Source organism: Sciurus vulgaris, assembly GCF_902686455.1.
Source record: "Sciurus vulgaris genome assembly, chromosome: 6".
Classification (NCBI taxonomy): Eukaryota; Metazoa; Chordata; class Mammalia; order Rodentia; family Sciuridae; genus Sciurus; species Sciurus vulgaris.
Window position 1 is genome coordinate 69316778 of NC_136466.1, and position 15876 is coordinate 69332653.

At 41.5% G+C, this 15876-nt stretch overlaps 1 long non-coding RNA gene across 1 annotated transcript in view; it reads right to left on the reverse strand.

Annotated features, from left to right (window-relative positions):
• Positions 1–251: 251 nt before the first annotated feature.
• The window catches only part of LOC306664942, a 29771-nt gene continuing 14146 nt past the window's right edge, over positions 252–15876 (reverse strand). Inside the window, exon 2 of the long non-coding RNA XR_013764870.1 lies at positions 252–925. This is a non-coding gene — a long non-coding RNA (uncharacterized lncRNA). The remainder of the gene's footprint in view (positions 926–15876) is intronic.

The window sequence follows — 15876 nt, forward strand, 5'->3', positions numbered from 1 at the left end:
AAAGGGGGACCCTCAGGCATCATGTGCCTCCTAATAAAGGAACAGGGTACCTTTTGTCGTCTTGCCAAAGGCATCAGGCCTAATTGCCAGTGTGTAGGGAATACGAGGGACAGGTGAACATGTGGAAGCTTAGCATGGGACTGCAATCAACCAATCCACACTGTGGGAAACTCCATAGGTCAAGCACCTCTGATTTCTCAATGAACAGATGTAAAGAAAAGAATGTTGGGAAATCTGTAGATTTAAGTGTCTTTTAATTTTTTTTTTTTTTTTTGTATTTTGTAGTACTGGGGGTCAAACCCACAGCCTTGAGTATGCTAGGCAAATGTTCTGCCACTGAGCTACATCCCAGCCCTTTTTATTTTTTATTTTGAGATAAGGCCTCACTAAGTTGCTGAGGCTGGCCTTGAACTTGTGATCCTCGTACCTCAGCCTCCCAAGTGCTCAGATTATAAGAGTGCACGAGAGCACCTGGCAAGATTTTTTTTTTTTTTAAATGTGGAAAAGACTAAACCGTAGTATCTAGGATGCACACTTAAGTGATAACACTTTTTAAAATATGAGGGACTGAGGATGTAGCTCAGTAGCAGACAGCTTGCCTAGCATGCAAGAGACCTTGAGTTTGAACCCTACTATGGCAAAAAAAAAAAAAAAAAAAAAAAGAAAGAAAAGAAAAGAAAAGAGAAAAAGAGAAAAAGAAAAGAACATGATCAGTATAAAATTGGGAGAGCAGCCACCATTCAGCAGTAATAGTGATAAGGTCCCTACTCATTCAGATTTCACTTGTAAGTGAGGGAAGACAAACCAACCCTGACGAAATATATCTGGTAGCAGGGCACACTGTCGCAGTCCTGTAATCCCAGGGACTTGGGAGGCTGACGTAGGAGGATCTCAAGTTCAAAGCCAGCCTCCCAACTTGTGAGACCTGTTTTAAAATTAAAAAGAAAAAGGTCAGTGGTATAGTACCTAGTTTCGACCGCCAGTCCTGGGGTGGCGAGGTGGGGGAACCTGGTAATATGAACAGTGCTACAAGAGTAAAGCAGAGTGATGAAGCAGGACTTCACTGGGGAGTTTAACTGATATTGGCAGACATGGAAGGCCTCATGAGGAGGGGCTACAGCTTAGATATAATTGTAATGTGTACCCTAAGGGCCATGTGTTGAAGGCTTGGTTCTTGTATGGTGCTATGACGAGGTGGTGGGACCTTTAAGAGGTGGGACCTAGTGGAAGGTTGTCACCACCCTTGTCCAATCTTTCTCTGACCTCCTGTCTCACCTTGTGATCTCTTCCTCTCACACATTCTCCCATGTTATCTCCCATGATGTCATCCGGTCAAGAAGCTAAGTCCATGGGGCTACCCAGTCTTAAATTTTCAGCCACTAAAACTGTGAACTAAATAAAGTTCCCAGTCTCAGGTATTCCCTTATAGCAACAGGGAAAAAAACTGACAAATACAGAAGGTTAAATTTAAGCTAAATGTCTAATGATAAGTAGGATCCAATAAGAAATGTGTTATTTTTCTAACATTTGAAGTTTTTCTAGATATCTTACTATTTTTAATTCCAATTGGTTCCACTGTAGTCAGAAAACATAATCTGCATAACTTTAGTCCTTATAAATTTATAGACTTGTTTATGGTCCAGGGTATCATTTATCTTGTTCAAAGTATTACAAGTACTTGAAAAGAATGTTTATTTTGCAGTTATTGCATAAATATCAACTAGATCAAATGGGTTGATAGTGTTATTCATGCCTTCTATGAACATGTATGATGACTAAGTTATGAACTAATCATTCTATCATTATATCAGTAAGATATTTAATCATTATATTATTAAGATATTTTTCTTTTGATTTCTTTATCTTCAAATCTACTCTATATGATATTAATATAGCCAAACCAGTTATCTTATGCTTACTGTATGCATATTATATTTTATCCATTTACTTTAATCTATTTTTGTCTTTATACTTAAAATGGGTTATTTATGTTTAGCATATAGTTGGATTTTGTCAATATCTGCTTTTAATGGAAATATTTATCCATGTACATGTAATACAATTGATTATTTATATGACTGGATTATGGCCTAATATTTCAGTATTTTATTTTCTTCCTGTTCTCCCTATGTTTGTTCCTGTTTTTCTGCCTTCCTCTGGGTAAATGAAACTTCTTTTAGGACTCCACAGTAATTTATCTATTAGCTTTAAGCTCTACCTCTTTGTGGTTTTGTTTTGTTTGAGTAGTTGATCTAGAGATGACAATACACCACCTTAACATTTCAGTTTACTTAGAATTCAACTTTTATCATTGCACATAAATGTAAGAACCTCACATGTAAGAACCCTTTTCTCTATTCTCATTCATTATGCAAGTTTTTATACATGTTAGACAATAATAAACCCAAAACACAATGTTGTAATTGTGTAACACGTATTTTGAAGAAATTAGAGGGGGACATGTCTTTCTTACTCATGTACATATTTCCTGTGTCCAGTGCTCTTTCTTTACCCCTTTCTGAAGATCCAAATTTCTTTCTAATACCTGCCAGAATTTCTTTTAATATTTCTTATAGTATAGGGAGCTAGTAATAAATTTTCATTTTCGCTTATCTACAAATGCCCCTCTGTAACTATCCCCCTTCATTTTGTTTTCTTTTGTGTAATTGGGGCTTGAACCCAGGGGTGCTTTACACTGAGCTACACCTCCAGTTTTATTTATTTATTTTATTTTGAGAGGGTCTCACTAAGTTGCTCAGATCAGCCTTGAACTTCATATTCTCCTGCCTCAGCCTCCAGATTTGCTGAAATTCCAGACGTGCACTACTTTGCCCAGCTTCTTCATTCTTCAAGGGTATTTTTGTTGCATACGGGATACTGGGTTGACACTTTTTTCTTTTGCTCTCAGTACTTTAAAGTTATCGTTCCCTAATTTTCAGACTAGAGATTACAAGGTCAACAGTCATTCCATCATTTCTCTCTGACTGCTTTCAATATGTGTTCTTAATCTGTGCTTTTCTATGTTTGATTATGATTTGCCCAACTATATTTTTCTTTGCATTTATTCTACTTGGGGCTCACTGGGCTTCATAAATTGTTAAGTGTAGGACGTTTACTAAATATGAGTCATTACTCCTTCATATATTTTTTCCAGTCCTTTCCTTCCTCTTCTTCAGGAATTCTGATTAAATGTGTTAGACCTTTTAATGTTGTCTGTGAGGCTCTACTCATTTGAAAAAAAAAAATCTTTTTCTTCTCTATTTTTCAGCTTAGGCTATTTCCACTGATCCATCTCCGAGTCTGTGCACACTTGCTTCCATTGTCTCCAACTTTCTGTTAAACTCGCCCCGTGAATTGCTTCCAGATATTGCATTTTTCACTTGCAGATGTCTATTTGGTTTTTTGGATAGTTTCTCTTTCTCTGCTGAGATTTTATTTATTCATTCATTGTGAACATATTTTCTTTTATGTATTTGAACCCAGTTGTAACAGCTGCTTTAAAAATCCTTGTCTGATAAAACCAACCTAGGGGTCATCTCGTAGCGGGTAGCTAAAGATTGCCTTTGCTTGAGTTTAAGTCACTTTCTCCTGTTTCTTCATGTCTAGCAATTTTGGATTGGGCCCTGGAGAGTTGGAATGAAATGCTGTACAGCCTTGGGATTTAACGTTTCTCCAAATAGTGTTGATTATTATCTTATTATTTTAGCAACGTGCCTTGACTGACTTTAAGCTCCAAGTTCTCTCCCCTGCAGTGCTGACAGTTGATAACTTGGTGCGTTCTGTCAGCCTCACTCTGGGTCTACCTCCCATGATGCATTAATTCAGAGGATCCATCATAATTTGGGATCCATCATAATTCTCAAACAGAGACTCCCTCCCAACTGTGTCTGCTTTTGGTCACTCTCCAGTCCCTGCAGGTAGTGAGCCGTGTATCTATTTTTCTTCCAGAGTTTGTTCTTGTTTTCCTGTGTGAGGGTTCAGCTGAAAGGTGTTAGGCATTATTGGAAATGGTCCATTAGAACTTTTCTAATGGCAGAGTGACAAGAACCTATTTACTTTTTAAAGAGATCATTTGGCTGCCAGGTAAGGAAATGGATTTTATAAGGAATCAATGGTGGATGCGGGGGAAGCAGGTAGCAGGCCACTACAGTCCATGGTTCAGTAGAAGGTTGGTAGTCGCTGGCACAGGGGTGGGAACAGAAGAAATGGAGTGAAGGGACAGATTGCAGTGTGAAGGTAGAGGTGAAAGGATTTGCCAAAGTTTGTAGCCTGAGCACTCATTTTGTTGTTTGTTTTTGTTTCTTTTCCTTTTTTTGCACTATTGGGGATCGCCCAGGCAACGCTATGAAAATGCTCTACCACTGAGACACCACTGAGCTAGATTTCCAACCCACTTTATTTTATTTTGAGACAGGGCATTACAAAGTTGTCCAGCCTGGCCCTGAATCTGTGATCCTCCTGCCTCAGCCTCCTCATGTAGCTGGGATTACAGGCAAGTGCCATTGTGCCCAGTGATAATGATATCCTTTAATGAGCTGCAGAAGATTCAAGAAGAAACAAGTTAGGGGTGGGATATATTAAGACATATTAAGTTTGAGGTGGCTGTTAGATATTGAAGAAGAAATGACAGGAAAATGGCCAGATATGTACTTTAGAACTCTGGCGTTCAAAGCAGAGGTTGGAGCTGAAGATAGAGATTTAAGACTTTAATTTATATATGATCTGAAACAAAATGAGATTTTAAAAGCTTAGTTGAGGAAAGTTACAATGAAGAAAGATGGTCTCAGGAACAAGCTCTTGGATTTGCCAAAATTTGGAGGCTGAGCATAGGGGAAGGAGCCCACAATAGCAAAAGCCAAGAGGTAGCCAGCAAAGTAGGAAGAAAAATCCTAGAGGGGAAAAAAAAGTGTTTCAAGAAGAAATGCTCAGTTGAATGCTGCTGTGAGTTTGCGGAAAATGAAGACACAAAAGACCTTAGATTTAGCAGTATGGGAAGAAGCCAGTGAAAGGGGGTCGGAGGTCCACATGGAGTGGGTTGAGGGGGAAACGAAAGGTGGGTGCAGGGATGAGTCAAGATGGTGACCAAGGAGAAGAGCTATGGAAATCGCACGACAAATGGGAAAGAATCGGATAGTGGCTGAGCGGGGATGTGCATCAAGGAAAACGTCTTCTAATTAATATTGGAGCTACCAGGACGTGTTTGTGCACTAACACTCATAGGGGAACTCCACTATGCCTGATGCATGAAACGCAGCTGGGTCTGCAAGCAGCCTATCTATTCTTGGCTCCTCTTTTCTTATTCCACATGTCCATGAAGAAGGGAAAAGGATATATTTCACTACCTTTAATATAGATAAGGATGAGCTAACTATGTACATATCAACAGAAACAAAATCTAATTATCAATAGCCACCTTATGGTCATTGATTTCAAGGAGTCAACATTTAACATCATGTTAAAAACTTAACCCTCTATATATGCAGCAAAAGCCCTGTATACTTTGGGGATCTGGGGGTGCAGCTCAGTGGTACAGTGCTTGGCTAGCATGCATGAGGCCCTGTTTCAGTTTCCATCACTGAAGAAGGAAGGGCTGTCAATCAATTTAACAAGGAATTATACAGGACTTTCCTGTAATCCCAAGATGAACAATACTGTTTAGTAATAAGAAAACAGAATTGGGTGTCACACCTAAATTTAAGTCTATGCTTCTTTCTACAGCTGGATCTATTTTAAAGATAATACAGATTACAGCCAAATATTTGCATATCTCCCAGTCTTCATTAACATCATAAATGCATCTGACTTTCCATTCTCATACTCAAATATTGTTCTGTACATATAACTATAGGTAGATTGTACTGTAACCACTTCAAGATCTGTTTTGTCATTGGAAAATTGTGTATGCAGGTGACCTGAGCCAGGCTGCAGTATCTGTGTGGCGGATGTGAAGATAGTCCACACCTCCAAGGGTTTCCGGCCACCAGGGATCACTAAATTGCATAAGCAGGTGTCCGTGCAAAGTCCAAGAAGTTAATAATGAACAATTCTATTTTATCTGTGGCCTAGGAGGTGGACTCAGTATTGTCAACACCAGGCAAACACACAGCAAAGCATTTCCCAAGAGAGACCCAGAGAGATAAATCAGAGAGAAGCACACCTGTTAGAAAGGTGACCCTTTTCCAGGGATTTCCCACTGGTTTCCCAACAACTGGGCGTATTTGTTTACATGAGTCATTTTTTGCCCCTATGCCTTACTTATCTGAGCCAATAATACTCAGAACATAGACAAAAATTAGAAATTTAATTTTATTCTGAAACCTATTTGAAGACAGGGAAATCTTCCTCATCAGTGGGAAAGATCAAGGTTGGGGGTATAGTTTCATGGTAGAGCACTTGCCTAGCATGCTCAAGGTCCAGGGTTCAACCCCCAGTACTGCGATGGGAAAGAAGGGAAGGAAGGAAGGAAGGAAGAGAGGGAGGGAAGGAGGGAGGGAGGGAGGAAGGACAGGCCAGATTTCCCATTTAAAGTCAAAGGAAAAACTCTGAGAGTGATAACATTTGGTTTTTAGAACTTGTATGGAGAGGTATTTATTCAGTGGCAGGATTTTCTACTGTTCTCTTGTTGGGGTCTGGAATTTGCCTGAAGATAAGGTAACAAGGAGAATAGATGTTTCCTAATGATTTCTTTGTATTTAGCATGCTATTCTGACAGCCAGAACCATCATAATATCATACCAAAAGTGCCCCTCAAGATGAAAAATAGAAAATACTGCCTCCCTTACAAGTTAAAAAATAAATATTCCAGGTAGGCCTTTTGAATTTTCATCTGGTTTTACACCTTCTCCTAGGAGGTGGACCTCATGTGCTCTCGCATTAAGTAATATTTCTTCTCTGCCCTTGTTAACATTCAAACTGAGCAGACAGGCCTTTGTTAGCACCAGTAACTCATCCATGTTGCCCCTCCACACTTATACATCCAAGTATGAGAAACTCAATCTTCCTACTCCTGAAACATGAAAGGCTGCCTGGCCCCCTGGTGCCAAGAAGTCTAGGTATCCCAAGAAAGGGTTTACTTAGATCATAGGCTGCCCGGGCCTCCCCTGGGAAGTGCCTCTACAGACAGCAGCCAGGGAAAACACCTCCAAGGGTAGGTGCTTATGGGTGAATAATAATTCAATTGTCTTCCAAGTGCAGAATTCCTTTCAGGTGTCCAACCAGAATAAACACCACAGATTCTGCACGAAATAGCAAAATTGCACAGAAAAAGAGTTAATTGCATGAAATATGCAAATTGAGCAGAAAACAGGCATGTACTATGAATCTCTCTGGGTTCTTTGAACTCCCTGAAGTTCATTTTTATCAGCCTAACAAATATGATCTGGCTCCCTTAGAAGCAGTAAAGTGTCCACTACAAGCATAGAAGATGGAAGTTTGGAATTCTTCCTGTTTTCATTAGGAGAGAGAGCTGGGGTCATTTAACAGATGAGGGTAAGAATGTGGCATAAGGTTGGAGAGTATATTTAAGCCCCTGGAAAATGTAAAGTATGGAGAAGGGACAACTGAACATTCTACTGTGACAGACAGGGCTTCTCAGTTTGGTTCACTGGTCACTAGCATCAAACTCACCTGTGATATTTGTTTGAAATACAGATTCCTGGACTCTCCCCTCGTAGAGTCTGATGGAGTGTTCTGGAGTGGGTCTGAGGAATGTGCATTTCTGACTCAGTCCTCTAGTGGTTCTTGGGTAGCCTAGAGTTTGAGAATCACTGGCCTTGAGTATGGGAAGAACTACCGGGTTGGACCTTTGGAATAGGACAAGCCCATTTCCTTTACCCCTGCATAGTCTCTATTAAGGATTCCTAATAAAGGTAAAATCATTCCAAATGTGAGGCTGGGACTACTGGTGATCCATCGGGAAAAATAAAAGCTCAATTCTCAGCTCACACCATACACAAGATTAATTCTAGATGAATGAAAAATCTGAATGGAAAAAAATCAGCAATCTATTGCTGTAGGAATAGTTTTTATAGTTTGAACAAACTATAAAAAACATGATGTATAAAGAAACAGTTTATTAATTAGGCAACATGAAAAATTTAAAACTCTATGATAAAAGAATCAAAATTAAAAAGACAACCAAGTGAGAGGAGATTTGGTAGATTACTATCCACGCTTTCTAAAGAACTCCTAAAAATCAGTAGAAAAAGAGTCAACCTAATACAGAAATTGATAAAGAACATAAATTGGTAATTCATTGAAAACAAACCTAATCCCCCCCCTCAAAATATCCCATAAACAAATGAAAAGCTGCTGAGCTAAGTGTGGTGGCACCCTCCAGTAACCCAACAACTCAGGAGGCTGAGGTAGGAGGATTGCAAGTTTGAGGACAACTTCAGGAATGTAGCAAGCCTGTCTCAAAATAAAAAATAAAAAGGGCTGGGATGTAGTTCAGTGGTAAAGTACCCCTGGTGCAATCCTCAATACCAAAACAAACAAACAAAAAAAAGATGCTTAATCTTATTAACAATCTGGCAAATACAAACATTAAAAAAATTACATAATAGGAATGCATTTTCTTTTTTAAAATTTTTTACTTGTTCTAATTAGTTATGCATGACAGTAGAATACATTTATGCATTTTGATAAATTATACATAAAGGGCATATAATTTTGCATTTTTCTTACTGCACATATTGTAGGATCATATCAGTCATGCAGTCATATAGTCATGAGGTAATAATATCTGTTTCACTCTACTATCTTCCGGCTGCCATGCCACTTCCCCTCCCAAGACTCCCCTCTACCTGATCTAAAGTGACTCTATTCTTCCTTAGCCCTAAGATTTCATCTCGCTTCAATCAGAATGGCGATTATCAAGAATACAAGCAACAATAAATGTTGGTGAGGAAGTGGGGAAAAAGGTTCACTCATACATTGCTGGTGGGACTGCAAATTGGGTGCAACCATTATAGAAAGCAGTATGGAGATTCCTCAGAAACTTGGAATGGAGCCACCATTTGGCCAGCTATCCCAGCTATCCCACTACTTGGCCTATACCCAAAGGACTTAAAAATCAGCATTCTACAGTGACACAGCCACATCAGTGTTTTTAGCAGTTCAATCATAATAGCTAAACTATGGAACCAACCTAGGTGTCCTTCCACAGTTCAGTGGATAAAGAAACTGTGGTGTATATATATATACATAATGGAATATTATTCAGCTTTAAAGAAGAATGAAATTATGGCATTTGTTGGTAAATGGATGGAGAATATCATGCTAAGTGAGATAAGTCAATCCCAAAAAACCAAAGGCTGAATGTTTTCTCTGACATATGGATGTTAGAGTGATTTCTTAATCTCTGTTTTAAAAGGCACATACTTTATGATCCATTAATTCTACTTTGACATATATGATGAAGGAAAGTTCATACAAATGCAAAAGGAAATGTATATAAAGTTGTTCATTTTGGCATTGTGTATAATTGTAAAAAATGGAAAAGGTCAATATCAACATGATAGGGTAGTGAATAAACAAATTGCACTATATTCACAAAGTGGATGCCAAGCAGCAGCTAAAATGAAATAGGTCTACTGAATCAACAAGACTAAGTCTGCAAAACATAATATCAAAAGAAAAAAGTTTGAAAACCTATACAAAATAATGCCGCTTAAGTCATTAAAATATAAATAGTATTATATACTGTTATGTGAACAGTGGGAAGGAAGCCTGATGCAAATCGACTTTCAGTTAGTTTTTTTTTTTTTTGCAGAAAGAGGGGAGGACTTTAGGTGTGATTACGTTTCATGTCTTAAAAAACTAAAGACCTGAAGCGAATATGACGAAAACATTGACACGTGTTAATCTGAGTGTAAGTGGTGTCTCTCGCGTTGTTTGTGCAGAGTGCAATATTTTATAATCAAAAGAAAAATTTAAAAGTAAGCACAAAGATGTTATCAGGTCAGGGAAGCCTGGCACTGTGAACAGGACAGTGGCCATGGGCTAACCCGATTCTATTCTCTTTCTCACAAATAACCAGAGCACGTGCTGGGAGTGTAATATTCTGAGACGGGGAGCAGCTGGCTTTTGCAGCCCAGAACCGAACCCGTTCCAGCCTCTCTTAGAAACAAGCCATCCTCCAAGGCTGTATCTCAGTGAGTCATATGTCCCCAGTGTACATAAACCCAAACCGGGCTGCTGTCAGGGGTCCCTTCATTGTGGTGTGGGTGACACACAGTGGAGACTCCCATCTGCCTGTGCTGATTTCCTAGGCCCCTGGGGGCGCTGCTCATAACGAATCCTAGGCTTCTCTGGTCCCTTGCTGCCATCTACAAGTGATAAAGCCCCTTCATGTGACTCGCTGCATGTGTGGGTGTTGCGTCTCACTAGACTCAGACAAGTTGGCACCTGGTATCAGTGCACCATGAGAGGCTGCTCCACACTGTGATGCGTGGACAGAAGGGAGGAAATGTCTAGTTAATCAATCTTTTCAAAGAAAGATGGCAGGAAGTAGAAATAAGACCTTCGCAAGGGCTAACTCCTGTAAGATGTTGTTAAAGAAGAATCTGAGAAATGGTATTTACTCACAAGGGACTGGAGATGCTGACGGCCACACGGGCTGAGTGCTATCTTGCCACCAAATGTTTTTAGCAGATAGGAAATAATGGGATCATATTTTTTTCTTACTAAATGAATGCCATGAATATTGCATCAAAAACAAAACAAAACAAAGAGATGAAGGTACCTAATTAGTGTGAAATACAGAACACTGAGGTATCTTTTGTGATATCCTGAAATAACACATTTGGTCAGGCCAAATGTCAGAGTCTGGAATCCAAACAAATCATATTTGGAGACCCAGGGGGCTTCTCTTCCTGTGGGTACACCTCAGCAAGAAGTTTCCCTTGAAGTCAGGGACTGAGGGCACAGTAGGTTGATGCAAGCATCTTCTTTTCTGGAATCTTTGAACGGGATGTTCTGACCCAACACAAGGATCACAGGGTTCCATTAGATGAGCCCTTGACTAAATGCATCGCCAGGGAGAGACAGTCTGCATCACTGGCAAACAGGTTCACTGGGCCAAGGGAAACTTGTTACTTATTCCTTAGGGCCCACTCTCTTGTGTCATTCACTCAACAAATCTTTTTTTTTTTTTTTTTTTTTTTTTTTCTTGTACCAGGTATTGAACCCTGGGGCCACTGAGCCACATCCCCAACCCTTTTTATTTTTTATTTTAACACAGGGTCTCACTAAGTTGCTTAGGGCCTTGCTAAGTGACTGAGGCTGATTTCAAACTTGCAGTCCTCCTGCCTCAGCCTCCCACGCTGCTGGGACTACAGGCTGTGCCACAGCAACTATTTATTGAGTACCAACTATAAAGCAGGAACTATTTCAGATGTTGGGCTAATTGGGAAACAAGAGTGACAGGTCCTGCTTTCACGTAGCTTATGCTCTCGGGGAGGAGCAACATTGATAAAAGAATAAACACGTCAATGAATCAGATGACTTCAGATAGTGCTGAGTGCCCCGCAGCAATGAAGCAGAGGGCTGTGATCAGTAGTGACCCGTGAGGACAGGACAATTTTGGACACAGAAGTGGCAAAGGTCTATCTGAGAGAGTGATATCTGAGTGCAAATCAGAGGAGTCAGCACATGGGGATCTGAGGACAGAGTCTCCCAAGCAGAGGTAAAATTATGGTTTGGATATAAGATGTCCCTCAAGAGCTTCTGTGTTGATGAAGGGATATTCAGACATGAAGTGATTAGATTGTAAGAGCTGTAACCTAATCGGTCCATCCTAGTTTGAATGAACTTACATGGGTGGTAACAGTAGGCAGGTGGGCAGGCGGGGGCATGCCCTGGAAGGGTTCATTTTCTCTGCAGCCCTTGTCCCCTCTTCTCTGCTTCCCAGCTGCCATGCGCAGAGCAGCATTCCTTTGCCACCAACCATTTGCCATGATGCGCTGCCTCAACTTGGACCCTGAGCAATGGAGTCACCACCCATGGATTGAAACTCTGAAACCATGAGCCAACATAAACTTTTCCTCATCTAAGTTGTTCTCGTCAGGTATTTTGGCCACAGTGACAAAAAGCTGACTAACCCAGGTAAGAACTCTGTGCAAAGACCCTGAGGAGGAAACAAGTTTGTGCAATGTGGAGATCAGGAAGTGCAGCGGCATGCAGCTGGAAAGGCATGAAAAAGGTGGGCGTTGGTGGATGAGGTCAGAGAAGTCAGCAGAAACCAGGTCCAGTGGGCCTTGGACCACGGCAAAGAGCTGGATGTTGTTCTAAGTGCAAAAGAAAGCCATTGGTGGGCTGGGGCTGTAGCTCGGTGGCAGAGCACTTGCCTAGCATGTGTGAGGCACTGGGTTCGATTCTCAGCACTGCATAAAAATAAATAAATAATAAAATTAATTATATAAAAAAAAAAAGTCACTGGTGCATTTGTAGCAAGGCCTTGGTAATCCACAATCCAGTCACAAGGAGGCTGCATTGCAGTCTGCCACTGGTGTGTCCCCTCCAGAGGCCACTTTATCTCTTTCTCAACAGGGCAGAACCCTAAACACAGAATCACAGCACCCTAGGTTGCAGCCCCGGTTGAGTCAGGGGCACAAGGAAGGAGAATGACTCTATGCCAAGGCTCTGGCTTCGGTCTATCCTTGTGCAGCCCACGTGGAGGCTGGCTCATCTCTGTGCAGGACACTTGGACTCTGACATACGAAATAGTCCCCAAACCCAAAGACCCCACTTCTTCAAGTTCACTGCCTTGTTTGAAGCCACACAACAAGCAGCAGAACTTTCTATTAAGAGAGAGAGAGGGAGAGAAAAGAAAAAAAGTAGGTCAGGGCTCTTCTGCCTGGTAGCACACGAAGCGCTGGGCAAACTCCAAAAGCAACTGCTCCACTTGGAGGTCTCTGTTGAGCAATCTGAGTGATGTCAGTTCTGAGGGCCTCCGAAACAGTATGATTCTGAACCTGACCTCACCCGTGGTTTTCCTGGTAACTTTTTTAAACCATTGCTTCCTGCCCTGTGCTTTATTTATCCCACATGTTTATTTTCTATACAGTCTATTCCCAAACAGAGCTCTGTGTGAGTTTCCAGGTCACTGTGTCCCATCAGGGCAAACTCAACAGATGTGGGATGATCTGGAAGATAAAACAGGCCATCGCTGCCATGGTTCAGCACAGCCTGCCACCCATTGCAGGGTTTCTTGTTCTGGGGCCGGTCAGGGAAAGTTAGCGCTGTAATTTGTGCAATCTGTCTTCCTCCTCTGAAGGTCACCCTGATGGCAGGGCAGGTCCTCCCAAACCCCATACCCAAGGTGGTCCTTGCTGACATGTTCCACACAAGAGTGAAGGTCACAGCAATGTCCACAGATTCCTGAGAAGCTTGCTTTAATTTCTTTTTTTCTTCCTAGGGCACCAGCAATTTCCTTCCATTTAATTTGTTCTCTGGGTCTCCTGGCACAGTCTGCTGTTGTCACGGCAACGGGGACCAGCAACGCTGCTCTCTGAGGTTAATGTACCCCGTGGCCCAAGGCCCACAGGCCTCTAGGCCTCATCCTGACAGCGCTGCCCGCGCTGGGCCAGCATGCTGCCCACGCCCTTCCCCCAGCAGCCGGGGCACCACCACAAGACCAGGAGCTGACAGAAGTTTCAGACAAGATTGATGTCCCTTGTTCCTCTACCAGATCCCAGCAAATTAAAAAAAGCAAAAAAGCTCCTTAGAAAACCAAACCCCAAACCTTTGAACTCTGCTTTGCTAAAACTAAAATTGATCTTTCATGCTTCTGAAACCACAAGCAGAAATTTGGTTTCGACTGTGGGCTGCTTTCTCTGACCTCTTCCGCATAGAAACTCATTCTTCAGCAGCATGTTAGGGCACCTCGGCACTGGAGGCTGGCATGTGAGGCAGCGGCAGCGGCGATGGTGAGGACCATCGTCATACAGAGGCTAGAGCGGAAGCACAAGGGCAAGGGTCTTTCTGCCCTCTCTGTCCTTCCTTATCACACTTTATGCATTATGACTGCATTCTCTGTACCTGGAAAGGAGCACCTGGCACACAGTAGGCCTTTAAAACAGATTTGCTAAATTAACACATCAGTAACATTCCCTGAGCTCTTACTGTGTGCCAGACACTCTAGAATTTACACACATCTGTCTCAGCGTTTATTATGGGACTACTCATGACAAAATCTAAAAAGGCACTTAGTTCACCCTTACTAACCTCAAGGCACTGTCCTGAGCATTTACATGTATTAACTCAATTAATCCTCATGACAACCCTGCAGCAGGTTGAATGGTGGTCCCTAAAAAGCATGCCCTAATCCCTGGAACCTATGAATGGGAACTTATTTGGAAAAGGGATTTTTTTCACAGGTCTAATTAAGGTAAGGATCTCAAGATGAAAATATCTTGAATTATTCAAACATCCTAAATCCAAGGAGAAGCATCTTTACAGGACAGAAGATAAAAAGGTCCCATGAAGATCAAGGCAGAGAATGGAGCGCCGCTGCTGCAACCAGTGGCTGGGGGAGCCACCAGAAGCTGGGAGAGGCAGGGACGACCTTCCCTTGGAGCCCCCCGAGGGAGCACAGCTCTCCAACACCTTGATTTTGGACTTCTGCCCTCCATAGTTTTGAAAGAATAAACTTCTGTTGTTTAAAGCTATCAATATTGTGTTAATTGATTATGGCAACCCTAGGAAACTAATATAAATCCTATTTTCCCAAAGAAACAGCACAGATGAAGTGACTTGCCCAAGTTCATAGAATTAGTAAGGGGCAGATTGGAATCTGAACCCAAACTATTTGGCATGAAGTTCTTGGTCTTAACCTTACCTTCATCCCCTTGAATAAATTTACTGAAAAACTATGATAGATTGTATGTTAGATCCTAGGGACACAGCTAAAAACAAGAGACAGTTTCTCACAAAGCTTATGTGGGAATTGACATTCAGAGGGGGCGAGTCACTTAGCCTAAGGTCACGAAGTTGGCAGAGCTGGGATTTGAACTGGAACACTTGACTGCATAGCCTGCCCTCTACTCACTAAACAAAAAGGGAGTCACTGGCCTAGGTTGCCCTTGTAAACTATAACTAAAAAACAAACAAAAATGCAAAACTATAACAGACTGTGGCAGCTGACCCCTTTCCCTGTGAGAAGGTCCTTTGTCAGTGGGTTTCGCTCAGGTTGCCTTGTGATGGTAGAAACAACAGTAATGACCAGGAGCCAACTGGTCTACTGGGAGGCAGAGGCAGAGACAGTCTTCTAGCTCTGCTGTCAAGATGGTCCAACATCTGGGGACAACACCTATGAGCTGGCAGACAGCTATGTTGCCTTCCAGATTGAAAGCAGGCTAAGACATTTGACCTAACCCTTCCAGACCAGAGGCAGGTCTGCTCCTAAGTTTGCCACAGAATAATCGGAATTCCACCTGGAGAACAAAATGACTTATTAAGTGAAACCAGACATCGTTCTCCAGGTCCAAGGGCAAAAGCTCCGTGTGGTGCATCTGCACTTGCAATGAAGCAGAGATGTTGTGTCCCGGAACTTCTGACACCTAAAGACAAACACATTTGAGCAGATGAAGGTATCAGAATGAGCCAGAAATGTGTTTTTAATTTTTTTCTTAAAAATACAGATAGGTATATGTGAAGAAAGAAAAAGATACCGTAACCTGAATAAATGTGTATAATTTCCTTTTTTGAATTCAATTTCAACTAGCTGAGTAGCAAAAGGAAAGACAACAAAGAAGATAGAATAAGAGGGATAAAAGAAAAAGGAAAGAATTTTTTTTAAAAAAGTAGAAAGAGACAAAATAGGGGAAATCACCCCTAAAAAGAGAAGGAAAAACAGGAGATGAAGTGGCAAGGGAC